The sequence below is a fragment of the Pholis gunnellus genome, assembly GCF_910591455.1.
Source record: "Pholis gunnellus genome assembly, chromosome: 1".
Taxonomy (NCBI): domain Eukaryota; kingdom Metazoa; phylum Chordata; class Actinopteri; order Perciformes; family Pholidae; genus Pholis; species Pholis gunnellus.
The window spans coordinates 22,246,013-22,273,347 of record NC_136528.1 but is presented as its reverse complement, the minus strand read 5'-3'; the positions used below and the strand labels follow the sequence as shown (position 1 = coordinate 22,273,347).

At 40.2% G+C, this 27,335-nt stretch overlaps 1 pseudogene across 1 annotated transcript; it reads right to left on the bottom strand.

Moving 5' to 3' along the window:
- Positions 1–137: 137 nt before the first annotated feature.
- On the bottom strand, positions 138–16,800 carry LOC306695674 (homeobox protein aristaless-like 4; annotated as a pseudogene). The gene is made up of 3 exons: positions 16,449–16,800; positions 1,440–1,568; positions 138–458 (listed from the first exon to the last, which is right to left on the bottom strand). The product of its transcript is annotated as a homeobox protein aristaless-like 4 (transcript).
- Positions 16,801–27,335: the final 10,535 nt, after the last annotated feature.

Here is a 27,335-nt window from a genome sequence, read left to right as displayed (position 1 = left end):
ATTATTTAATTGCAACATTTATGTAGGTAGTCACTGTTGCCTTTAGATTTCGATTATAGTGCCCCCTCTCACCATGCTGGGTTCGTGTAGACATTTCAGGGGTCAACAAGGTCCCCCATCCAGCCGACATCAACACATCATGTGGCCCAAGATATGGCGGCACTGTGCTCTTTGGCCTTCATGCGCAAAGCGGCGATACTGGAGGACTTGCGGTCAGGGTCCATGTTCAGATCGTACGTGTTGATGCCTGTCACCATGCCAGGAGGCCCTCCAAACAGGCTGCCCATGTGAGCCTGTCCCATGTGACCTCCGGGGCTCGACATGCCCAGAAAATCAGACATCCCGCTGGCAGAGTGGGGGTGAGGTGTCATGCAGGGGGTCACAGTGTCGCAGGGCACAACGCAGCCCGGCACAGGAGATGCTGCGCTGCTGCCACCGATCCAAGAGGGGTTCTGAATCTGAAATATTGGTTGAAATCAACATTTTAAAAGAGTGACAGAACTGTGGCATCAACTGTGACACAATGCACTTGCTGTTTAGCTCGTTAACTACAAAGATTACTGCAGGCAATTACAACGATTTTTAGATTGATTTCCATTTGAAAATAAAGATGATCTTGCTTTAGATAGGCAATCCATGCCAGTGCGCATTTACTTGCCTTTATGTTTTTGTCCTAGTTACTAATAGTTATTGTTTCATGATGATGTGGTTGTGAGCAGAAACAGTTTTAAAAAACCTCCCTTTTTGGTGCATTCAAAAACACTTAGCTGCTGAAAAGCGATGCATATATTAGCAAATTTGGTGGAGAATCCAACAGGAATAGCAAACAATAGAAAAACAGAGGAAATATTATGGAGTAGCATGGGTATATACGGTTATTCGCTGGCTTGCTGGGCATTGAATGACTCCAGAGAGTTGCTGTGCCTGGCTAAAAAAATAGTTCCATTACGTAACTTTAGAACATAAATTTCTTTTTTTACACTTTGGCTTTTGCATGAGGTATAACTTGTTAATTTGTGAGCTTTAGAGGTCATCATAGGAAGATTTTATTTTGCTTTTGGACAGCGCGAGGCTAGCCGTTTCCAGTCTTTATGCTAAGCTAAGCTAACTCCCTGCTGGCTCTTGCTTCATATTTAGGGTGCACACATAACAATGGTATCAATCTTCTCACCTAACTCTCAGCCAGAAAGTGAATAAGTACATTTTCCAGAATGTCAGAGTATCATCATTGATCTGTCTTTGACAAAGTAAATTAAGGCTATTAATTAGCTGATGTATGAAGCAAGTTTCCGGTCTTCAAGTAGTAGCTATGACTTTGAGGTTGGAAGGCACGAATCAAAGTACATATTTAAATCTCCTTTGGGTTGAGAACATTTTCTGTGATTTGGAGTAAATGGGCTAAAATATGTCAAACCTGTATTGAAGTACTCATTCTGTACCTGTGCGTAGTTCTCAGGACGCGTCAGAAGAGGCAGCTCGTAAGCCGTTGAGAAATGAGTTCGGACCTGCTGCATCTGACCAAAACGCTCCCTTTTCCTCCATTTGGCCCTTCGGTTCTGAAACCACACCTGCAGAAAGAAAATGTCTGAATGTCATACAACTGGCAGGATTGTTAGGGTTTCTTTGTCTGAGAGAGAGAACATTGGATCTTTACTTTCATCTCATAAAGTATCAAGTCTTTGGACAAGGTGATGTTTAGAGTTCAAAAGAGGAAAAAAGGAGTGTCGTGACTTTAACAGGAAGTTTCACTTTCATCTGCAGGAAATTCTTTTCTGTAGATACAAATCTAAGTTACCCTTTCAGATCATCCAGAGTAGATAAGTATCCCACATGATATCTGCAGTACATCAAACATAAGCGTGAACTTACAGTGCACAGGTACAAATACAATTCAGAGGCAATGGAAGTAATATAGATGTGAGTCTGCAGAGTTGAGGGAGCAAAGACACTGGAGAATGTAAAAGGCGGAAATAGCCTTTGTAAACAGTGAGCTGCAACCTTCACTTTGCTGAGGTCCTCAAAACAAAATGTAAACAGATCTCGTCCCTCTCACCTTTGCTTATTTGTTTTCTGACAAGAGCTTTTTCTCATGACTTATGTTTCCCATAATCATCTCTGACATCTAAATATGACACTGTTGTTTATTGAAAGCATTATTGTGTTTGAATTACCATCAGAGTGTGTGGAAGTGATCTAAATGCTCTCTGATGGGCTTTGAACCTGACATGCTTTTCTTCAAATGTCAAAATGTAAGCGTATGTTAAACAAGTCTTGACTAACTGACTGGACTGATTATGGCAGAAAAACTTCTCCTGCCTGACTTGTCCTCGATAGGATTTAGCTGATTTCTCTTATTTCATGCATCCACTCTTTGCGCATAACTCTAAGGAGGCAATGTGGGAGATTGAATAGTGAGATGGGATTATTACTGGGGTTTGTTTGCATTTTCCATTTTAATTTCCTGAGGCTGAAAGCTCCTGGCTTTGAGATGATGTCTCCTTGTAAATTAAAGAAGCACACAGATTAGAGGACGTAATCCTTCTCTCCTTGATGATTTCATACATCTTCCTCTGCACTCACTCAGGATCCATAACCTCACACAAGATCACTGTTTCTATCTAAATAGATGTTGCTCTATGATTTGATGTAAGGTATCACCAAAGCTCTCATCTGCTAACTGTCTGCTTTGAGTCTGTTGGCTATTATACAGGGAGAACATATTTTTGTGTTGCACAAACTGCGTTTTGACAGTAATTGGTAAAGACCATGACAGCTTAAGTAGCGGTGGTGGACTTTCAATGAGGCTTTATTTATGTTACAGCCCAAGAGAGAAAGAGCAGAGAAATGCCAAACTGGCCCCAGCAGGAGAGCTGTATGGGCCTGAAAACACTTTGAAGTGAGAGAACGGCTCAGAGGATTGATAACCCGCCTCTGCTGTCACTCATGTCAGCTTCCATACCAAAGTAGAATGAAATGCAAGGCTGAGCCTGGCTTCGGTTTTCCAACACCCCCAAAGCACTAATAATATCATGGAAACACCTCTGACCAGTGTTGTTGCTCATTAAATGTAAGTTAGTTCTATTTTGCAGAATCCTCAACCACATAATTTCTCACTTCCCTGGTCAAGTAAAGGTAAAGTGCAGAACGACAGTGGAGTGATAGATGTATGCAATTGAAATTTGAGTGGCTTTGCTAATGTTTGAACCAATTTTTAGTTTAAAAAAAAGATTTAAATTGTTATTCATATTGCTTAGTTCAAAACCGAAGTATGATCTGTTTAATATCACAAATCAAAACAGAAAATTCTCACAGTGGAGAAGCTGAAATTAGGCATTTTTGCTTGTAAAATGACATAAATGATTTATTATCAAAATAGAAGACGATTTTCATGCTGTTGATTGATCGATAATCGACTATTTTAATCCCTAAATCTGACTAAATCTGAGCCTGATTTAGAATATATTAGCATATTTTTTTTAAAAGGTCTTTGTCATGATTCTTTATTCTCCTCAGTTTAATTTTCTTTTTTTTAATGTATTTCTAAAGTGACAGCAAAAATGATTGACCCCCTTTTGCATGTCTGCAAGTTGGACTGACCAGAGGGAACCATCATCTCCTTCCTAATTGGTTAAATCAGGTTTTCCTGCCGTTTCAGCTTCCATTAACCGTTTGGATCCATAAACTCATATGGACACCTGTGTTTGCCCGATGAACTCCACATGTCAGATGCCATCTCGGCTCTGTGAGCTCTCTCTGCTAACAGAATGGCAAATCGGAGAAATGTGATGTTGTTGAAACCCCGACCCTTGACCCCTGACCTTCCCATGTATCTGTAGTGCATATGACTGATCTGAACGTAGTTCCTCCCTTTGAAAACTGAGACTAAAAAGCAAACAACTGCAGACCCTAAAGTTTTCCAACTGAGCGTCCCTTTTTGTTTGGAGTGAGAACCTTCAGACAATGAGGTGTAGTATCGATCCTCCTCAGAATTATATTCACATACTTTAGGCATTTATTTTTTGTATTTCAACAAAATTGCCTATAAATATTTTAAGTTAAAGTAGACTTTGAGCAGCAGTAAATGGTTTTCTCTTAACATTTCCTTCACTCCAGACTCTTTTGAGTGTAAATGACTTGAATAGAGTACAGAGCTCTCTTTTCTGACTGACTAGGCATCTCGTGTCTTTTATCTTTTTTGACTTGAGTGTTTGAAAGGGCCGCTGGGAGAGCCGAGGGCTGTAAAGCTGCATCCATTCTGTGATAGTATGAGCAGCAGAGCTGAGCGGCATACCTTCAGTGCCTCGGGTTGAGTTATAACCCTGCGGCTGCACAGACTTCCTGTGTTTCACTGCGGAGGTTTTCTGGTCACTGTTCCAGCTTGTCAAAAGATTGCTTTCAATAGAGCTCTTATCTCATCCCACGTACCGTACTGGCACACAACTAAAATGTTGCCAAAATATTCTATCTTTGCATTAGTTTTTAGCAAAAACTTGAATATGTCATATGCTTAAAAATTGCTCAAACTCCAGATAAGACTTGAAATATCAGTTGACAAAATGCTCAAAGCTCATGGGAAGGGTTTCACACCTACCACACCACAGCAGGGACACATTCTTGTCTGAGCAGGATGTTAATGAAAGAAAAACACAGACAATCCGGGGGCTTTGGCAGTCTGTGGTGCAAACTTACATACACATGTAAACACACAACATGCGCCACACACATGAACAGAAATGGTGGCGGTCTCTTTCTCTGTTCACCAATGTTGGAGTGCATTATGGCAGTCATGACCGGATCGTATGTAAACCTGTAGGCATCAGGCTCAACTAATACCTACAGAACTGAACTCACAAGCAAAAGGCCACTGAGACGATCCCATCGACACGCAGCAGATTCAAACAAGTCTCCTCGTATGTTGATGAAAGTCTGCTCTCTTAAAACTGCACATATGAGGCCCAGGCAGCTCCAACCTCAGCCCCATGGGCCCCCTGGCCTCTGTTAGCTCCCACTCCCCCACTCTCTCTCCCCATGACTCCCACATTACCAGATAAATCTCTCATGTTGTGTGAGTGACGTTATCTCTGCAGATGTTGAAAGATCCATGAGGTTGTGTTGTTAAAACATCCTCCGTGCTGCCGTGACCAAGAGCTATTTATTACTCATTGATAGGACAGGTTGCCATGATTACTTTTTAAAATTCTGTTGAGAAATCGGATAGGTTTGTTGCTGTTTTTAATTTATTTCCTATTTAGCTGCATATGAGATTTACTAAAACACTGTTGTTGAGTGTCCTGCATTACCTGCACACGGGCTTCAGTCAGGTCGGTCCTCAGTGCCAGCTGCTCCCTGGCGTAAACGTCAGGATAGTGCGTCTTCTGGAAAACCTTCTCCAGCTCTTCCAGTTGGTAGCTTGTAAAGGTTGTGCGGTTGCGCCTTTTCTTGCCCTTGTTGCTTTCGCCGCCATCGCCCTTGTCCAGAGGGCTTGACAAGTCTCTGCCCGGTGGCCTATCAGAGGCCACCTTCACGCCCTGATCCTTCACAGCCAGGTAACTGGTGTCCATTCCAGGTGGGTCGGAGTCCGGTGCCAAGTCAGAGTCTGGCAAACCTGAACTGTCTTTACCTGCAGAGACAGGAAGGAGACGAAAAGTGTTAGAAGAGGTTCACGTTTATATAAGTTGAGCTCGATTGAAGTGTTGGAGTCAGAGCTTTGTGAATGTGTTACCCTCTAAAGATGAACGTGAACATAAAGATGTGCATGTAATGCGTAATGTTCCATTGCTATTATTCAAGATTTAGGCTACAGCGCAGCGTCAACTGATTTAAGCGATGAGTGCGGATTCTTCAGATGAATAAGATAATAAAGTACGCAGGGAAAGCTGTTAATATTGAGACTTCAAAGATCCTCAACTCCATCTTTTTGGTGCCTCATTCAAAATATTGAAACTGGCTTTTTGCAATAGTGTCTGTCCATGATGCAACATTTGTCACTAAAAAGCCTCTGGGAAATGGAGGAGGAGGATTTGTGATCTTTTTCACCTTTCTACAAGGCTTTTTGTCATACATTAGATCTATTTTCTTACCATGGGACAAACATTGCTAATTTGTGTTCGCATCTTCAGAAAACAAACAGATTTAAACTATTTTTATTGATCCTCTGGAAATATATTCATGATTTATTTGTCGGATCAGCATAATAATTCATGGGGTCTGATGGGGTGGACCAAAGGAATTTCTCGCTCTTTGTGAGGAAATTGTGTGACAGTTGTGAAATCTGGCGCGCAGTGATGTGTATGTGTGTCAATCTGTTTGTCTGTATCTGCCTGTGCAAATGATGGCCTGGATCACTGGATCCAGTTCGTAGATCATTCTGTGATGTGCTGGAGAACTGACAGCCTGGCCCATAATTTGAGACTGACAGAAAGTTGCAGCTTTTTTACTGCATACCCTCCTCAACCACCGGCACCCTCAGCTCCTAGACACAAACACATGAAACACCCCACACACACAGACACACACACAGACACAAACACACACACACACACACACACACACACACACACACACACACACACACACACACACACACACCACTCTCTCTTTCGCTCAGCCCTGCAGTTGGTTGAGATCTATCATGTGGCTGCAAAGTCACCTGGCAGCAAGACTGTTGCAATTCATTTCCTGGGGAGTAACGCAAAAATGGGAAAAGCCCCATCTTTGTACCGTCTTTCTTTCTCTCTCTCTGTCACACACGCACACACAGTTGCTTTCGTCACGACTACAGCTTCACTGTAAAACCTCAGACAGCTCTATGATCATACATTTCCATTGCCGTGTCTCTGCCTGTGTTGCTGTGTAAGCTGGCAGCTCTTTTTGCCCTGCTGCTGCCCTTCACTGAATTATCCAGTATATACACATATCTTTGGATGAATGCACATTGAGGAGGATGTAAAAGCTGAAAGTCTTTTGTATCAGGCTTCATAGAAAGGCCTGTTAAAGCCCCCCCCCCCCTCTCTCTTTGGCTCAGTCTAGTGGCGACTCACAGCTCTGCACCTCCCTGCCCCTTCAATACCATCTGAGGTGAAGTTATTTTCAGGATCGAGGACGTCTCTGCCCATCAAACCATTTGTCAGGTTAGAACCTGGAGGTGTGTGCGTTCATGTGAGCTCCATAGTGCAATTCTCAGCAGCCTGTCAGCACAGGAGATCTCACACACGCACCCAGTGACCCGCAACTCATAGCCATGTTAGGTAATGTGCTGCAAGGTGAGGTGAATGGATATCTTGTCATGGATTCTCTCTGACAGAGACATTTAACTGTCACTATGTCACCTTTGGCCGTCTTTCCTTTAAGGTGTGCTTACAGTTATTTCATTTTTATCGGGTATGTCAGCTCCATTTTTCATTTTGCAGAATTGTTTTGTGCTCACAATATAATATTTTGTAAAAGAATATACACATACATATAGTACATATAAGAAGGCAATGATGAATACAGAAGTAAATAAAACATTTGTTTCCAGCTTTCACTATTTGGCAGTAGCCTATTGTATGCAATGCTACAAACACATTTGGGTCGGTAGTATTACGGTTTGATACCCGGGGTTTTTATTCACTGGGACTGAAAACTCGCTGAGGGGAGCTGTGCATGCAGACGCCCATTGTCAAATAAAGTTGTCATACTGATTTGATTTTATCGTCTTGCTTTACAGTCTGCATTCTGTAATTTAGGATGGAAGAACTGTGATGCGTTTCAGCACACGGCTGTGGTTCCTGAGATGTTTGCCCTGCAGTGCTGCAAACGGAGTTGCGCTAACTATCCATGTTTTGGTGGCTCTGTTTTCTGCCTCGCTGTCCATGAGAAACACATCCTGTTAGGCTTGAAGGGACCAAATATATTTTTATCCCAGCATCAATACTCTAGTTATTTCATCATATTTCCTTGGCTGGCACCCACAGTCCCCACAAGGCAAGAGCTGTCAGGCTGTTTGAACTCATGAGGCCTCTGGCTGATCAAAGGCCATTGTTTGTATCGCATGTCACTGATGTTTTTTTGGCTAGAGCGGGATATTGTGACAATCTCCTGCTTGTTATCCATACGATCTGCTGTAGCTGTGAGGCTCTCCAACAGTGCACAAGGTGAACAGCAGTTGGCCCTCCTGCAGGGAACACCATATGTAGGAAGAACATAGGAAAGTCTTCCTGCAAACACTGCCTGTCAGGATATAATCTCTGTGGCAGGAGGCAGGAAGGAGGATCTATGAAAAACATACGGCGCATCACAACCTCCATCTCAACGTTCATGAGTAGTACAATTGGCTTTTTCTTCCTCAAAAAACCCCCCAACAACATATTACACCTGCACTTCTGATTATACTGTCTTTAGCTCGTGAATATTTCCACCTGACGACAGAACAACACAGGAGTTTGTATTCAAGTCTAAATTTCACATGTAACGCACACACACACCACAGTTTAGTAGCGTGTCACTGATGTAAAAATCTAACTATAAGGACTGATTTAATATATATATATATATATATATATATTGTAGGGCACTTGTTATGTGGACATCAGTGCCAAAATGATGTTATTGTGGGTCAGACATTCAGCTTGGACAGCTATTAATTCCCAGTTGAACGCGAGGGGGAAACATCAAAGTGTAATTTAACTGGCTGTAAAGCGACAGGGCACCTTCACTGCTTCTTTATTGACTGGGATGACTGGGGTCAGCTCACGGTGTTAAGAGGAAACACTATAAATTACATACCGCACGGCGACAGGGAGAGATTAACAACATGTTGCTCAAACTGAAAAAGAAATATCCGAAACAGAGGGAAACGTAAACAGTAGTGAGAAAAGAGATGGAGAAAGAGAAAAGGAAAAGAAAGTAGTTTGTCTAGTTAAATACAGAGAACAGAGGAAAGGAAACGTGTGAGCAAGGTATTTATTTGTGTGTCTGGGATTTGTTTTACTGACTTAAAGTATGGATTGGGTTTGAACATGAAGATTTGGACAGTGGCTAACTCTTAAGCTTTGCTTGGCTGCAAAGACGGAGGCTGGCTGAGACACTGATTCTGATGATATGTGGTCTGGACCATTAAGCCAAGGCAAGAATACCATACATGTAATTTACAATTTGTTCATGACTCCTTAAAGGGACTTTAACAAATGACAAGCTAACTGAAGATCAGTGGTGGGATATAACTAAGTTTACTCAAGTACTGTACTTGAAAGGAAAAAATGTGAGGTACTTTCACTTATGAGGTTCTTCCATGTTTTAATTTCATGCTACTTTATGCTTCTGAGGCTAGTTAACCGTATAAAAAGTACTTAAATGGTTCATCTTAACCTGTTACATTAAAATGCTTTTCAAACATAAATGCATCCTTGGAAATAATCCTACAAAATAAAGTATAATGGTGTAACACTGACAGGGTTCATTCTGTCTCGTACTGTAAACAGAGCTTTTACTTTTAAAACTAAAAGTTTCTAAATATATGACTTTAACTTTTGATGAAGTATTTTTATACTGTAGCATTACTACTTTTATTTAAATCTACAATTACTGATTTTGTGGCCACTTGGGGGCAGCGGAAACAAGTTGAGAACACCACATTGACCTAACATCACTTTTTAAGTTGATGTGGTGAACTTGTTAGCAAACAAAGTTGCTTATTTACTCATCACTTACAGTACAATATATATATATATCTTTTAGCTCTGTTTTTTGGTCTCAACCAACTACTGAGAGAAATATCTGTCTCTTTAGCTGCTAAATGCTCCACTGTGTTCACCAGCTAGTCGCTAACTATGTCTGTCTGACGTTTCCTGCTGAGAAGGTAGAAAGCAACATCATAAGAGCAGTGCAGACTGAAGCAAAAACAGTAAAGTTGTCGGCCAGACAGCTTAATAACAATGACCTGAAACTCATTTTAAAGCTCCGTAAAGCCATGAAGAGCTGCAGATTCAGGTGATAATTTTCTTTAGCTTCACTACGAGCAACCTCATTATGTTGATAGAATGATGGAAATTAAATTACAATCATGTTTAGAATAACGCTAGTTTGCCGTTTGCAAATCACTCCATTAGCCAACGCCACAAAGCATCAAGGGGCCGCCGCTGCACAATGTACACGGAAGAAACCGCCTGTGTGGACTCCACAGGCTGTTATAGGCAACCGAGAAAGTCGGGGAAGGTCTCATTTTTTAAGTTACAATCCTTTCGACCGTTGGCAATATAACAAATTAAATACATGTAAAAAGTTACACATAGAACCTTTGCGTAAAGGAACTTAAATCTTCTTACAGCACTGCTGAAGATGCAGTCAAAGTTTCTCTGACCCTCTGTTATTGAAATCCAACCTTGTCTCTTTTGGAAGTACAAATAACACGACTATGAATAGCTTGGCACTATACTTGCTTGGTGTGGTGTCAGGTGCATTCATCAAAACATTTTGGGACAATACACAAACACACACACACACACACACACACACACACACAGACACATTGGCCCTAGTCACTACTGCTGTGATTTGGAAACAGTGGATGTGACTCACTGAGAGAACCTCAGCGAACATCAGCACAGTCCTAAGTTTTCTTTTGTGACCATGTGATAGGTAGCCATTCACTTTCAAATTCAACGCTGCTGACTGAGCAGAGCGATGAGCCATCGCAGCACGCTGTGCAAAACTCACAGAGTGTAAAACAAACCCTCTATAAAGCAGTAGACTGATAAATCACGCACTCTTTGTCTTCCTCGCTTTCTCCCCCTCTGTGGTTTTCTTCCTCCCAACCGCTCTTTTCCAAATGTTTCTCTCCGACTTTGGAGCAAAACAGAATTTCCTTCATCTCATGTTTTTTTGTTTTCTGATCGAAAGAGAACATTCCATCCGAGTGGGGAAAACTCACTAGAGAACATTTTTGTGTGCACGCACATAAAAGGAAAAGATATTTCTCTGGGAAACTCACGTAACAACATGCACAATCACTTTTTCCTACAGCAAGGATTCAACTTCCCAAAAACCCAAATACATCCATCCTAACAATGTGCCCTGCAACAGTACTGTGAGTTTTGGAATCACAATTTTTTTTTTTATAATTGTCTAACAGCAGAAAAACAACTTTTCAGTCACCAACGAAATACTATTAAATGATCAGTTGTTTAAGGCCAACATGTCCACCAAACTTAATCCATGGAAATACACTAAGTTTGTTCAGTTTTAAGTCATTGAGACAGACAAACAACAATGGTTTTTTTTTACTTTTCAGTGCAATTAAACTGCATATTAAAAACACCAGGTGCTGTCAATATCACATATTGAATGTTGAAATAACAAAAAAGCAAAATAGCTGCCGAAAAACCATCAATTAATTTCTACTATATATTATTACTATATCTGTCTATATTTGAAATATATTTTCAATCATACTTTACGTGGCCAAGTGAGTAACTATTCAACTTTTCAAAAGATATCAGAGTTTCAAACATCAATTAGCTTAAATATTAAAACCTTTCTCTCTCCTAAAAACCAGCAATTAGGCAGTATCGTTATGCTAGATTTTGACACAACATCGCTGAAGCCACATGACTGTACACAAGTAGGTGATACCACAAAATGGTCGGCACTAGCTGCTGAGAATATACAAATAATTATCCTTGCAAGGACAAATTTAAGTCAAGTGAGTGCAGCAAAAAAAAGTCCCCTTATACTATACCGACACACAACAGGTAAAAAAAAAAAAAAAGGACTGAATCTCTGATGTGCAGCCTTGATGCAGTCCTTCACGGTTGGTCCTGTAGAAGTGTTCAGTTTACATGAAGCGGTGACAAAGAGACCAAATGAAGCGCTGGACTGCATGAGCCTTTTTGCCCCTCTGCTCTCACTCGGCCATGCAAACTGAGCCTAATGTAAATTGCCCTGCCAAAATTAAAGCTAAATGGTAAAATGATCCTGAGTCCTTGTCACCTCCACTCATGTCATTGACTTGTTGAAGTGTGCCACAGTTGTCTGGACTGCATGGCTGGTTCCCATTACTCCCTGATCTAGCCAATCTACGCAGACGGCCAGTATGAGAGGCTAGAATGGTTGCGCTAGGGTGAAGATGGTGAGCGAACAAAAAGGCAGGAGATCGAAGAACTATCACACCTGAGCGTTGGTCCTACTTGATATAAATGTCATGAAATGTTAACACTTGCATGGCAGCAGAACTGGATTGTATTCTCACTTTGCCCCCAAAAAATAAATCTTGGTTTAAGTCGGAATAAACTGCAGCCTTTTATGTCTTCAAATTTCACCAGCAGTGTGTTATTGGTGCGAAGATGTCATTACTCTGCAAAATCAGTGGCTGTAAAAGACAAAAGAAAAAGCGATAAAAGGCACGATCCCACCATAATTAGGCCTACAATTACCTACAACATGCATCATCAAAGTAACATCCTTTGTCTTATTGGTGTAGTTAAATGTTTACCATGTAAAACTGGACCCCAAATGTTGCGATGCCCTCGACTTTGACACCAGAGGGTTTCATGTAGAGGGTTACGAATGGATTTTCTCTGCTGTGTGTGCGCAATGAAACTTGTCCTTCTCTCCAAACAGACGAGGGCAGGAAAGCCGAGCTAAAGGTCAGCACCTTTAGACAGGGAGGTACGACACGGACACATCAAAAGAAGACGATTGTTGTCTCTGGAGGATCACAAAGACGTGTAGGTGGATGCTCTGAGACTATAAAGTGACTGGCTGAAAATCCCCAGAGCCTTCAAATCGATACAGTAAAAGTTTCATTGTTTGGTGACCTGCATGACTTTTTATACACCTAAGAACAAGGTTTGACTTCAGTATACTTTTGACGCATTTACTTTACTTAAGTATTTCCATTTTATGCGACTTGAATCTTCCACATTTTAGAGAGAAATATTGTATTTTTTATTTCTCTGCATTTATTTGACAGCTATATTTACTCGGGACTTTGCAGATTAATAAGATATAATGAGTTTATAAAACATTTTGTGCTTTTATAGAATAAACCCAGTATTGTATTAACATTGAAATGCTGCTAATACCAATAGTACGGGTACCCTGCATGATGACTTCTTTAACTTTTTATACTTTAAGTGCATTTTGCTAATAATATTTCTGTAAAATGTTAAATGCAGGACTTTTATTTGTAATAAAGAGTTTTACATTGTTGCATTACTACTTTTAAGGAAATGCATGAGCACTTCTTCCACTGTTTATTTTCACTTTTGGGATGTACTTCTATTGTTGTAAGTTTAAAAAAGTTTAAAAAAAATCTCCTCACACATTTTCTTGCAGTTTCTTTCATTTGGATGCTGTCGGCTCTCAGCCTGTCCATGCTTCAACAGCTGCCTTGTTGATTTCAGGTACCAACAAAAATTGCAATGTGTTGAGTAGAAACAATTTAACTGCGTTAGTGACTCTAATTTGTGTAAATGTTTGTTAGACAGACATGTTGTTTGTCATCGTCCAACAATGTCACAGCTTCAGGCAGCCCTGAGACCAGTCATCATATCACCTTTTACTGAACGAATAAAGCCACAAATTATAACAACAAAGTCATTTCCTGAAACTTGAAACTGCCATGCCATTGTGTAAAATACAGGTTTGATTAAAGAAATGACTCAGGAAGTAGAATACACCAGCATTTTCCAATAAACACATCAGGAACCATTTATAATTTTTCTCCTCTGTAACTTCAGTATATGTTACTGCTGCCTTCAATTTACGTCCAGTTAGTGGTGTAGAAGTCAGTAAAATGATGGGTTAACTAGAATTTGCAGTCTATGATATTCCACAAGGAAAACGGCCACTATCTAGTTCTTTTAAAATACTCTATCTTTGCATATATCTTTAAAATGATGTAGCTAGGCTATGAGATAAGACGATTAACACATTAATTTGTATGTATAAAAACTCCCCTGTTAAAAGTCTGAAGAGTTAAAGGAGATTTGTCTCCGAGGGCCAAGTCACGGTGAGCAGGAAATAAAGGCAAACAGAGAAGTTTGACATCTGAGTCGCATTAATGCCAGAGCTCTTCTTGTCTATAAGCGCAGCCTGGATGTTTTTCCTGCCATGAATCCGGTGATTATATTTAAGTCTCCGTGTTGTAAAAAGAAGATTGCCTGGTTTGCGAGTAAACCTGACAACCTGCGCTAAGCTATATTTTACTCTAAAAGTCTAACGTGAAAAAAAAAACAAGAAAGAAAAAAAAAGGTAAATAAGTCCAGAAATGTAATGTAGTGTAACTAACTTGCCCCTTTGTGCGCATCTGTTGCGGACAGGATCTGATATCTCCAGATTGAGCGTGAAATAATAATAACAGCAATACAAATTCAAAAAAATCTTTTTGGGACATTAATTCGTTTGCCACTGTCTGTCTTCATGGTTTGGACTAAAAGAGCAGTTTACTCACAGCATAATAACTGCGGTTTATTTACAACTCAATATAACAATTTTATTTCGTCTCGATTCCCCAGATATGTCAAGGTTAATAGGTAATAAAAACTTTACAGCCATTATAAAAAAGACTCACTTTTGAAAAGATTGATCTTGGAGATGTAAAGGCTATTTTTGCTGGCCGATTTCCCAAAACTGTCAAAACATCCTGAAACGACTGCACTACACATTTCAATGTAATACTGATGGACAAGCTCGAGTAAGGAAAAGAAAAAAGAGTGATGGCTTCATGTGTAAAAGCGACGAGTAAATTATTTTGGCCTTCCATTATTATTATTATTATTATTATTATTATTATTGCAAATTATATAAAATGCCCGACAATTTGCTGTATACACCGTTTTTACAAATTGGGATTTCAACTTGTTTGGGGGTCTACACTTACACATACAGACAGCTAAACATACTCATCAAATGTTAAGTTTTGATATTTTGATATTTTGAAAACACACATTTGATTGATCCGTTTACAACAATACTCATCTGTGGGTTATTTCCACATGTAACTCAAATACATTTGTATACACTTTACCTGTGAGGAAGTGTGAGGAAGAGAGGCCGAAAGAGCTGGAGCCATGGTGCTTTGTGACTTTATTCACAATAATTGTACAATGTTTGTACTGCCCATAACCTCAAAATGAAACGTCAAGAGCGTCGCTTTTCAACTCAGTGTGAAGAAGAAAGATTTGCCATGATTGCTTTTTGTACAATTTACTAAAAAGCTGTCGGTGTTTTAATCTTTATTATTTTCAAGTTGTGGGCCAAAGCTCAAGACTTACATTTGGATTCAAATACAGAGGATTTACTGTCATGATATCAGATATAAGTCGTCTGTGTGTGTGCGCGCGCGCGTGTGTGTGTGTGTGTGTTTGTGTGTGTGTGTTATCCTTTATGAGCAGGTAGATATGTGGTTGTGGACAAACCAATCGAATCAGTGTGTCCACGTTTGAATTTACCAAAAGCATTTGACGCCTGTTTTTGGTTCTTAACATTACAGTTGTCTCTATGGTATCATGCGTGTTTCCGGTTCGGGGGGAAATGGTTATGTGGTGGGGAAAATAAACAGGAGTTAATGCTTCAAAGTGGCCGCCTGCCTAACGAGGGTCAAAGTTTTATTTACACCCTCATCATTCACCCATTACAGTAGAGTCCCAACGCAATTAAATCTAATTGGAGCCAATCAGGCAAAGCAAAGACAAGAAAATATTATCAGTTTGGAGCGCAGTATTTGTGCCATCTGAAAACCTGTTAATTTAATTGTCCGACTCATCTCCAATATTAAGGATTGTAATGCAGATTATCGCATTAAAAGCGGCCTAATTTAATTTTGATGACCAAAGAGACAATTTGATGGTCGGGAAGAGCATGCCTCTTCTTAAGAGTGTTACGCGCATAACTGCTGGGCCGTTTCAAGACGAGCTGGTGCCCCGCGTGCTGCAGCTGGAAAGAGAAGTTTGCGTTTTACGCACGATGGAGGTTTCCCATCTCACAGGACACAGGAAGAAGAAAAGAAAACAAAGGATTGTTTTGCACCAAACTTGCTGAAATAGTTTTGTACGCCTGAATCAGAAGAGACAATTGCGGATGAAACACACGACACGACGTGTCAGTTCGCACACGGGACCATAATGGCAAGTTCATATTCCATTAATTGCGTTGAAACTTCCAAACCACTTTGGGCTATGTCGGCGGGTTTTGTGGGAACAAGTGGAGCAATGTTCGGTGACGTTAGAATTATCTGCACAGGTATAAGTAATTAAACTGCTCAGAGAAAACATCCTGACAAGTCGCTAAATGGAATGTTGCTGCTATCAAACATCTCTGCTGCATGTGTCGTGGCAATTCGCTCTTTTTTCAGATGAAGAACAGCTTCGCAAATTCAATTCTGGACTCGTGTTTTTGTGTTGGGAAGCCTCACCTGGCCAAGTGGACTCCTGTTATTGAATCATCTGAAAGTTTGTTTTTCCACTCACCATAGCAGGGGATGAGCGCTCCGTTGTGCCCGCTCTCTTGGTGCAGTTTGCCCTCCTCGGGGGGTGTTTTGCAAGAAGACCTCTGCATGAAGAGGTGGTATTTGCCGAAAGTGCCTTGCCCAGCTGTGGAGGCGTCCAATGACTGGCACTCCTGCTGGAAGTGGCTCCGCGACTTTTCTCCGTAAGCCTGACCTTTGTTGGGCAGGAAGGCAGTGGGGCTGTATTTGGTGTCAGTGGCTGGAAATGTCCTAAAGTGGTCCGTCTGGTGATCCCTACCTTGCGCTGCAGAGGGACTATAATATGAATCCATGGATGTCATATCGCTGTATGAAACGCAGGTCTTGGCGTTCATGCCTAAAAAACAGTGAAGTGAAGAAAAAGACCAAACTTTTTTCTCTCTCTCTCTCTCTCTCTCGCTCTCTCACTCTCTCTCTCTCTCTCTTGGAGAGGGAAGTGCAGACACCCCCACCCCTCCCTCTACCTCATACAGACAGATGAACCTACACACACACACACACACACACGCACGCAGAGACTGCAGCACACACCAGACCGCAGCTGGGTTTGGTTATAAAACGATTCAGATCTTTTCCAGGAACCACTGTCGTTGACCAAACACTCCAAACTCCCCCTCAGGTTTGAGCAGAGTTACACAAACCCGTCTTTCCTCAGAGGATGGGACCCAGATCTCCTGGCCTCAAGACCTCTCCCAAGTGCTGATGACATGACCGAGTTAGGTCGCTTATTAGCTGAAAAAAAAGAAGAAAAAAATCTGCAAAATAGGGGCGGGGGCTTTACACATGACATTAATGCAATTTGGATATGAATATAGGCTATGAGTGATGGCACTGGGGCGGAGAGGGCACAATTTTACGCTTCATTCGCGATGGTTCATCAAGGGTAAATCATCCATAGTCGGCCGATTGTGTTCAAGCTAGCTATATGCGGCTTCTGAATAAAAGTGATTTTGTTTTTAAAAGCTTATAATAACTTGTTAATGCCTCATTTATCACTTTGAACGAATTCTAGGTTCACTTGCATCCTGATTAATTATTTCAGCCATAAAACATCTTGATCTAAAACAAATTTAACTTGAAATTTAATGTCTAATGATTTCAGAATACAAATAGTATAAGGCCTATGATTACTCAAATTATATATAAAGTAATTAGCCATAACGATTAGCCATGTGTGTTGGCGTCCAGGCTCATTATATTCCACAGATAATTACTTGAGACTTCGATTATCAATTTTGCATCTTTTTTTTTTCTTGAGAAATACAGCCTAGCACTACATATAATCTGTGTGAGATGAGATGATGGATATTATTTCACAGCGAGCCGTCTGTTGTCTTTACTGAGTTAGGCTATTTGTAAATCCTGTTTTCATGTGCAGCCATTGAAGAAAGGCCACCCGATCTATGTGAGTCGTTTAGAGTCTGAACAAGTGGAGCCCCCTGTAACGGTACGTCAAGGTAATTCATTCGTGGGCAACATTACCCGTCGACAATAACAATGGCAGTGATTGCTACTGCAATTACTTGCAATTTGCATAAATACATGACATCATAGGGTCATAGTTATTTACCGTCATAGGTGCTGTGTGCTTTTGACTTGACAATATTGGAATTCATTTTTTAAAATTTTCAGTGTGAAAATCACACTTTTGTGTTTAATTCTTCGCTGATTACCTCACCCTAACAACATTTTCCTGTTAAAACATAACTTTCTACATGATCCACAAGTTCTTAACATGCCTAATACAATATATTTTCAAGACAATATAATTTAATTAAATACAAAAGTGTCAATTATTTTACCTGTTCTTTGTCACGTCACCGAATTAAGAAAAACATATACACACAGTAAGGATGCCATGAAACCACTAATATGCACAAAAGATAGTGTTTTTTTGTCCCTTGAATACATATCATTTTCAACTGAATTATTTCCCAAAATTGCAGTTTCCTAAAAGGCCAACTTTATTTTTGATATTGCTATTAGAGATGCTTGTGTTGTGAGCTGGGGTATCATGACATTTACAGGTTTTGTTGCACAAGCTAAAATAGTGGAATCAATGCAAAAATAATGCACCAAAGTGTGATGCATCATTTTTTGGCTTGAAAAGATACTCAATTAATTATAACGGCCTACTGTATATTCACAACCCTTTTAATTAAATGTTTAAAATAAAAAATATAATGCTCACAAAGAAATCTATCTTTTGAACGGTGCATTGAGATCTAAGAAAAGATATATATAAATGTAACCTAAAGTAACTTTGAATGCATTTTCAGAAACACAAACATTTTTCCTTAATAACTTAAAAAAAGATGATTGACAAAATGAGGGATAATCATCACTCAGTTTGGTTCATCTTCTGCTGCAGGTGCGCAAGTGTGACCTTCTTCTTTCCCTAATCATCTGCACGGTCAGTTAATGTCTGCAGCTAAAAACTATACACAGTGTGTGCACATACTGCTACAAATACACAAACGTATTCATACAGTCATGCACACATGGTGGACACATGCGCACATATAAGCTCTCGTGTGAGGGGAATTAAGAAAGAAATCAAACGATCAGTTTTCAAATGAAATCCGTCAGGCTGAACGGTGTCCTTTATTTGTAGTATGAGCAAATTGCTCTGAAAACCTTGATCACACTCGGCTGCAAACTGCCTGTCTCAAGGGGGGAAAGATATGACTTTACAACACTTTAGGTTTCATCTAATACAGTCAAACAAATATCGAATTACTTTGAACTCTCTCTCTCCGTATGTCAGCAGCATGATTCATGGCAGTGAACCAGATATAATGATTACTTAGCTGAATTTCCAACCTGCTGAAACAGAATACTTCAGTCTGTGCTATTCTTAGCAGCGAGCTGATGTTAGGTCATGATTTTGTGTTTTCACAGATTCAGTGAGATGGGTACTCTTGTGATTTCTACAATGTAAATCAATAGTGCTTCATGTTTGCAGCATTTGTCTGGCGTGCTTCATGTTCAGCACAGACTTTTAGTTCACCACCAGGCACCAGAGCTGAAAGGTCATTAATCGAACTGATCTCCTTGTATTTCACAGGAAAAGTGTCCCGTGTTTTACTAACGGTAATTGATTTATTATAAGAACTTTGCACAGACATAGTGTTTCTCACTATTTAAAAAAAAAGTTTTTTCTGACATAGTGAGTGAAAGCTTCCCCTTAACAGTAGGTCCACCTGCAGTGAATAAGGAAGCATTAAAAACACACACACATACACACACACACACACACACACACACACACACACAAAGCACTGGCATCATATTTTACTTCCAGAAATACAAGTTGCTTCTGTCTGTAGAAAGAAGTCCCCATTGATGGCAGTTCAATTCACAGATTGTAGTGATCAAGAGTCAAATACAATCATACATATGATTCGGCTGTCTGTATTTATTCTCCTGTGGAGAGACAACTGGTCGAAATTGGCTGGTTAATAAGGATCACATGCAATCTATTATATTTGTTATTTATTACATTTTATTATAAATACAAATATATTCATTGGCAGCAGAAAGACAAACTGCTTGGGATGGAGACTAACATCTTTGTTGCTTATCCATTTTAGCATTTTTGCATCTCTTATGATTACAATTCATATCTTAAGTTTCACAGTTCAGTGAGGAGAAGCATGAGAAAATAAAATCTATTACTGTAAAATGAATCCTTGCTGTTAATTACATACACTGTTAATGCACTACTCAGAGCACACAATAGATAGAGTTAATACGTACAAGGGAAGTTTAATCAAGACTTATACAAAGCACAATATTTCACTGAAAATGTCAGCAGACAGTCGAGAGCTTCTTCCTAAATATTTCTCATTGCCGGATACTTCTAAACTAAGAGTCTATTGAATCTCAGCCGTGACTAAATTTTTAGGAAGCCCTGTTTAATTATGTTTTATTTTCTAAATGTTCCCCTCTCAGTGAAATACATACAGACATTGTTCGTGGGGCACAATGAGGAAGACTGTTGTCACGGTCAGTGACCTTTAAATGGCCCTTCAGTGTGTGCTGTTTTCAGACGCCTTGTTCCATTAATCGGACTTGCAAGATATTTGCGAATGTGGGGGTTAAAAGAAAACACAAGGGCGCGGAAGAGACATGAGCCCACATCCTTGCTGCAACTGACAACATTAAACTTTAGTCTCTCCAGTTTGGCTTTAGCCTGTGGCAAAGCAACTTGATTGAGGCCTTTGATGGGCATTAATACACCGTGGAGAGACGGCTTTGTTCGGGAATGGAAATGAACATAAAACGGAAAGCGGAACAGGAAGGAGAGAGGCCCACAAGCTGATCTTATTTAATTTCACATAAAAGAGACATTCCATCTTTGCAGAGCCTGTTTTTTTGGCATCTCAGTGTATGAAAACCCAGACTTACTCGACATACTGAGGATCATACGCTGGGTGTGTGCACAGCAGAGATTTGCTGAGCATTTCTGAAACCAAAACAGTCTGGGCCATTTCGAACACATCACATGTGGCAGCAGACTTAAAAAAAAAGAAGGCATGACTGGTACAACTTTTCAGTGGCACTGGGCAAATCAGCATGGAGGAATGTTTTGGGCTACTACCTTGCTTAATGAGAGGCGGCCCTGCCCATAGGAAAGCGTCTATTAGTCTTGACCACAGTCTTTTACAGTGTAACGAATGAGCTAAGCTCTGCTCAAGTGTTTCATCTAAAGGCAAATATCTGCAGTGTATCTGACTGATCAAAGATTACCCTCCTGTCATATCCCATTACAATGTGGAACAACAGCACTGTGCCAGTGGTGTGTTGGACTCTTTGATACTTGACTCAACCCAGTTCATGTATTTTCAATGGTGGGGATGCGAATGCTTGGAAAGTGAACAGCTTTTATTTAATTTCTCTTCTTTTTTTGTTGTTGCAGTGAATCAAGTGATTACTGGGAGACTAAGAATTAGACTTGCACTTCTTTTTTTAGTTAATATTATTTATTATATACTGACACCTCCAGCTTTTACATCTTACTGTGTCATTGTTAGTATCATATCCCGTGTATTGCTTAATATTTTTACTTTATCAAAGCCAAAGGTAGAGATGTGTTTCGAGGGCGAAGTCCTGAAGGAGTCAGTTGAGCCAGTGGCACTGATTTGGGGATTATGAGTGAAGACCTCTGAATCCCAGATTTAATGACACACAAACAAAACATGGACTTGTATAAGATGCCTATAGACTTCCTCATGAGTTAAATTAAAAAAGAAAGAAATACAAATATATACGTTTTCATTCAGAAAGTCAACTTAACATGTCTAAATTACATTTTCAGAGCAAAGTACAACATCTGACAGGAAGTCCCTCGACTTGATATGAGTTGAATGAATTCCATGACCCTTTTCTTTTGTTGTTTATAGAAATCATGATGTACTTTTGCTATGTAATACATGTTAAGTTAAGTCATGGTTGTTTCCTCTGATAATAATGAAAACAATGCTGACTATGATGAAGGCTGGTCCCCACCATTACTCTGTGAAATAAAAATAAAAAATCCCGGGAACTTCGGTACAAAAGTAGCTTCAATAGGAACAACCACAGCTGTGTAGCATCTACAGCAATGATTCTTAGCATTTCTTATCATTATAATAAAATCTATAACTATACATTTGAAAGGAAAAATCTGAATGCACTGTAATGTGTCAGTGTGACAGAGTTTATTGAAGTTGATTTCTCAAGCCGACTTTAAACCATTCAAGTTATTCAAGTTTAGTTCAGTTAACTCACATTATAGGCCCTTTTCACAGCAGCCATCTTGGCACATCATTGCAGGGTAACACATGTGTAATTAATAACATTAACTATGGCCTTGTTCTATTTAGGTGGTTCAGGACCCTGGCATTGTGCATGCTGGCTTACTGGAATGGTTGCGACACACTAAATAGAATGGGACCATAATTAATTCAAGCAATTACACGTGTTTACCCTGCTACGACATGTCAAAATGGCTATAATGTTTTACAATGAAAATGGATTTATTATCATTGACCAAGTTCCTTATTAAACTGAACCTCTGTTTAGCTCCTACACAGCCTGTTATAGTGTATATCACATCAAATATACAATGTGTCTTCATAAACACACTATATTCACATTTTCATACATAGTACTGTAGTGACACACAAGTGCCAGCCAAGTTACTTGCTTTACTTACAGGAAAGTAAAGTTGAATTGGCACATGAATACATTATGTGATCGCTCTCGTTGTCGTGCCTATCGTTTCTTTGTTGTTCTGCCTGGCCTGGCTCTCTGTCCCTGTCTCCAGCTCCTGCTCACTTTCCTCAGGCCACGAAGCCTCCTCTCACTCCCCCGGACCTGCCATCCTTTAGCCATCCACCAGATGCCCTCAGTCCTGCTCTCCTGAAGTCCCCGCCCACCTACACACCTGTTGTCATTTCCCTCATCAGCTCTGACCGGCCTTCCCTGCCCAGCTCCTCACCTGCATCTCATTCACTCGTCAGCCACACTCTATATGAACCAGTTCACCGAAGTGTTTTCTGGGTCAGATCGTCATTGCTGCTATGCAGCAGCAGTTATGTGCGACCTGACCATGCAGGCCTGTTGCCTTTTGAACTTTTGAACACTGTAAGCTTTTGTAAATGACTCACTGAATTCATCCTACTGTTTGCTCGTCTGTGTGCATCTGGGTCCATACCCTGTTTCACTGTATTGCCAATTGTGACACTCATATTTGCACTGTGTTATTATATCATTCAGAACTCTGAACTGGGCTTCTGTACGAGTGCTTGCTGTAGATTTTGGCACAAAAGAGGGTGATAACATACAGAGTGTATTGATGAATGAGTAGAACGAAATGATATACAGATGTATGAATGTTGTTATTGCTCTCACACATCAGTGAACAATATATCACAGTAAATGCTGTCTGATTCTCACCGTAAAACACAGATATCTGAATGTATTTTCTTTTTTGAAATCCTAAAGCAATGTGAAAGAAAAGAGACCTTAGACATTACATTCAGTCTCTACTTCTTTTTTTCAGAGGCTTTTATAATGAAATGCTTTTCTATTTTGTGTATTTGCAAAAGTCACAATGTGATTATTTGGTGTAGCCAAATCCAAATTGCCATATAGAGCTATAAACATTCAAATAACCCGTATTTTCTCTTTTCATCAGTGACAAGCTGCTGTAAAGAAGAAAAGAGGTCTGCAGTAAGAAGTTGAAGAACTGAACCGTAGTGGTTTGGATTAAAGGTCAGCTGACTTATGAGTACTTTATGGTCTCACACATTGAATGGTTTTCATTACACTCAACAAGCTAAAAATCTGTCCGGTAAATACATTTGCACCAATGAATGTGTTACACTGAAATCTCACTGAAGTCAAACATAGAGACCAGTGGCTGTTTTTTCATCTTCCTGGACTCTGTTGCTCCATAAGTAACAGTGAGATTGAGATCGGCAGTGCTGTGTGGTAAACCAATGTATGTGTTATGTATATCTGGTTAGTGGTCTGGTTGCAGGAGTACACAGATAATTTTTTTCGACAATGTTTTGGTTTTCTGTGGTCCTCGGTGCTTGACGGACTGTTTTGTTCACGCGCACGTCGGAGCCTGCTGAGTTTCTTTGTACCTGTAGTGAACAGTAGTAACAGCACACCTGCACATTCAATGGCCAATCTGGCCGACTGTCTTCGAGGCACGGATGAGTTGACGCTCTGCCCGTTTGAAGCGCTGCAGCAGACTTTTATGTGCTGCTGAAATTGGTTTCACATGAGTCGGGGACCAAACTGCGTCAGCAGATTTTCTGATCAAGTTAAATGAAGAACGAGGGGAAAGCAAAAGCACCCAGTGGTTGCACTTATCTTGAATTTAATAAAATAGGCCCAAGGAGTTAAAGATAGAAAAATCATCTGTTCATGCTCTCTTTGGTCTCACTTTGAGTTTGGTTTGGTGTGTAATCACAGTCAGAGTCAGTCTGCACCTTCGCTTCACACAGTGCCAGTGAAACATCTGCTTGACTTCCTGTGGAGGAGCTTTAAACATCTGGCACCTCATGTGTTGCAGGTTCATAGACGGAACAGGTAAACTCTCAGTGAACCTTTGTGTTCCTGGTTCATAAGCACAGCATTTGTTTTCCAAATGTGATTTCATGGTTCAATAAATGTACATGTGATAAAAAATGATATATATTCATTTTTGTCTTCATTAAACTAGTTTAAATCATCTTAGCTTTACTTTTCATTTTCCTTTGTGTGCAGAGCGCATGGCCTATTGTCTTTACTGTATGTTGAAGCATTTACATGTATGTGCAGTACAGTGAGGATTGAGTTCAGGTCTATTATTTTCCATCTGTCTTAAAACATCTTGACCTTCGGGCTGTGCAGAGCTTGCAGGAGGCCTGGAGATGGTGCCCAGCTCCATCCAGACCGTCTATACAAATCCACACATGAAAGTTTATTAGGATCTGGAAAAATGTTTCCCATATGTGTCTACCTCCAGAATCTGGTGTTGATCTTGGGATACCTCTACTGATATGATCAGTTAAGAGAATTATCCTTCTTCATCAAATTCAGAGCACACCCATGCAGCACACAGAAATGCGGCACAGGGAGGTGTGTGTGTGTGTGTGTGTGTGTGTGTGTGTGTGTGTGTGTGTGTGTGTGTGTGTGTGTGTGTGTGTGTGTGTGTGTGTGTGTGTGTGTGTGTGTGTGTGTGTGTGTGTGTGTGTGTGAGAGATCAGAAGGGGATTGTATTCTTGCTATCAGTTAACCTCTGGGAGATATTACTGATCAAACTGAGTTTCATTTCATAGTCGGTGTAGTGGCAGCTTAGTTTACTGTCCTTCTTGGCCACTTCTTGCAGGATGTAAAGAGTTCTGACTCGCGTAGACTACCATGTCCAACTTACGTGGTGCTCTTGCAGGCTAAACTTTTCTTGTTAGCCGTCCAATGATGAGGCTCATAGCTCGTGGTTAAAAGTAGTTTTATTCCATGTAAACAAAAAATAAACAAATTCCATATGCAATAAATGGAGTACCAAAACACTAACTATAACTAAAAAGTCTATAATCTGCGGTCAGAAAAATTGTTTTTTCCAACATCCTGCTTCATCAAAGCCTAACTAGCCCTGAAACCTACTTAAAGGAGTCAACCAAACATGATCCAATAGCAGGACAGAATAGAGGAACCTTTATCTTAAAATGTTATCTTAAAATCTAAAAAACATATGTCAAAGCACATTTTGCAACATGACCAATTACCTTAATTATGTTATATGGTAAACATTTTAAAAGGCATGACACACATTACTTTCGCAATAAACATAAAATACAAAAAACTGTTAAGAATACAAAATGGCTCTTACAGTTGGGGTGTTCCCACTAGTGTTTGTCACTGACCTGAATGGTTTACTGTCCACTGCACCAGCTTGCAATGTTGCTGTGTTCATTTGTGGTTTGATGTGAGAAGTCAGTCGTATAAAAACCTTAATTATCTAATGCATTTATTCTCAGAGGGTGAGAAAAACACGGACGCCTGCTGTGAAGTGTTTAGCTGCTTATGAGCTGCTAACTGTTCAGGTTTAAACACGACCTTATTGTGCTGATTGACTTTAAAGTGTTTCATGCCGAGAATCAAACTGTAAATGTGTACCATCTTGTCAAAGTAACATTTCAGAGTGCATGCATGTTGATGTGAAATTAAGCTTTTGCATCTTTCACATTACATTCAAAAGATGCTTTTGTCTAAAGCAACATGTACCTGCTCAACGGGAGAAGTTTAGGGTTCAGTATCTTACCTATGTACACTGACACAAGGTCAGGAGGAGCTGAGATTGAACCCTCCACCTGAGATATTAGCTGCCTTCCCAGTACAGATAACAAAAAATAGACTAGCCCTCTCACTGTAGCACACACAGTTGTTTGTGATTGCTGTCAAAAATTTACCAAGACTGTATGAGGCAGAAAAAACTCTTGCCATTAATCAAATTCTTGGCTGTTTATCAATAACCCACTGGCATTTAAATGGGTGATGCTTGGCATGTTTGGTAACCTCTCTTGCCTAGTGTGTGCCCCTACCTATAATTTAGGTCCCAAGACCGGCAGAAAGCTTTTCGGGAGGTCTTCACTTGGCTTTACGATCCCTGGAAACCACGGCCACAAATATGTCCGTAGGTCTCCTCAGAGTAAAATGGCACATGAACGGGTTGATTGCGCAGCTGACAGCAACAAATGTGATGGCAGGGTTTCAAAATCTGCTAGTGTGTGTGTGTGTGTGTGTGTGTGTGTGTGTGTGTGTGTGTGTGTGTGTGTGTGTGTGTGTGTGTGTGTGTGTGTGTGTGTGTGTGTGTGTGTGTGTGTGTGTGTGTGTGTGTGTGTGTGTGTGTGTGTGTGTGTGTTTTCAAGGCCAGGACAACTTATGTACTGTAGGTTTCTGTAAACTAAAATGAATGATTGGGTTAATCTTTTCATTGTTTGCGAGATACATGAATTGAGACGATGCACTTGATATTTTGCAGTGTCAAATAAGCCAAAGTGCTGCCAATACAACTGAAGTAACACACATTTTCAAGTTCCACTGTTAGGTAAGTAAAAACAAGCAGTAGAGACATGTGATACTAATGTGTACCAGTATAAAGATACTTCAGAAACGCTGCACTGGCACCTCACCCAACTCTAACCACTTCTGAGAGATAATGCTGTGCAAATAGGTTGCAGACTGCAATCTAGAGGACACTGTATTCTGAATAAATTACACAAATGTCCAGCAATTTGTTGTCTCCCTCCCTACCACACTGTCTTTGTAAATGCCCAGATGCTGAAGTGTTGGTTGATGCTGTCAGCTTTCTTTGGTTCCATTGGCTCTC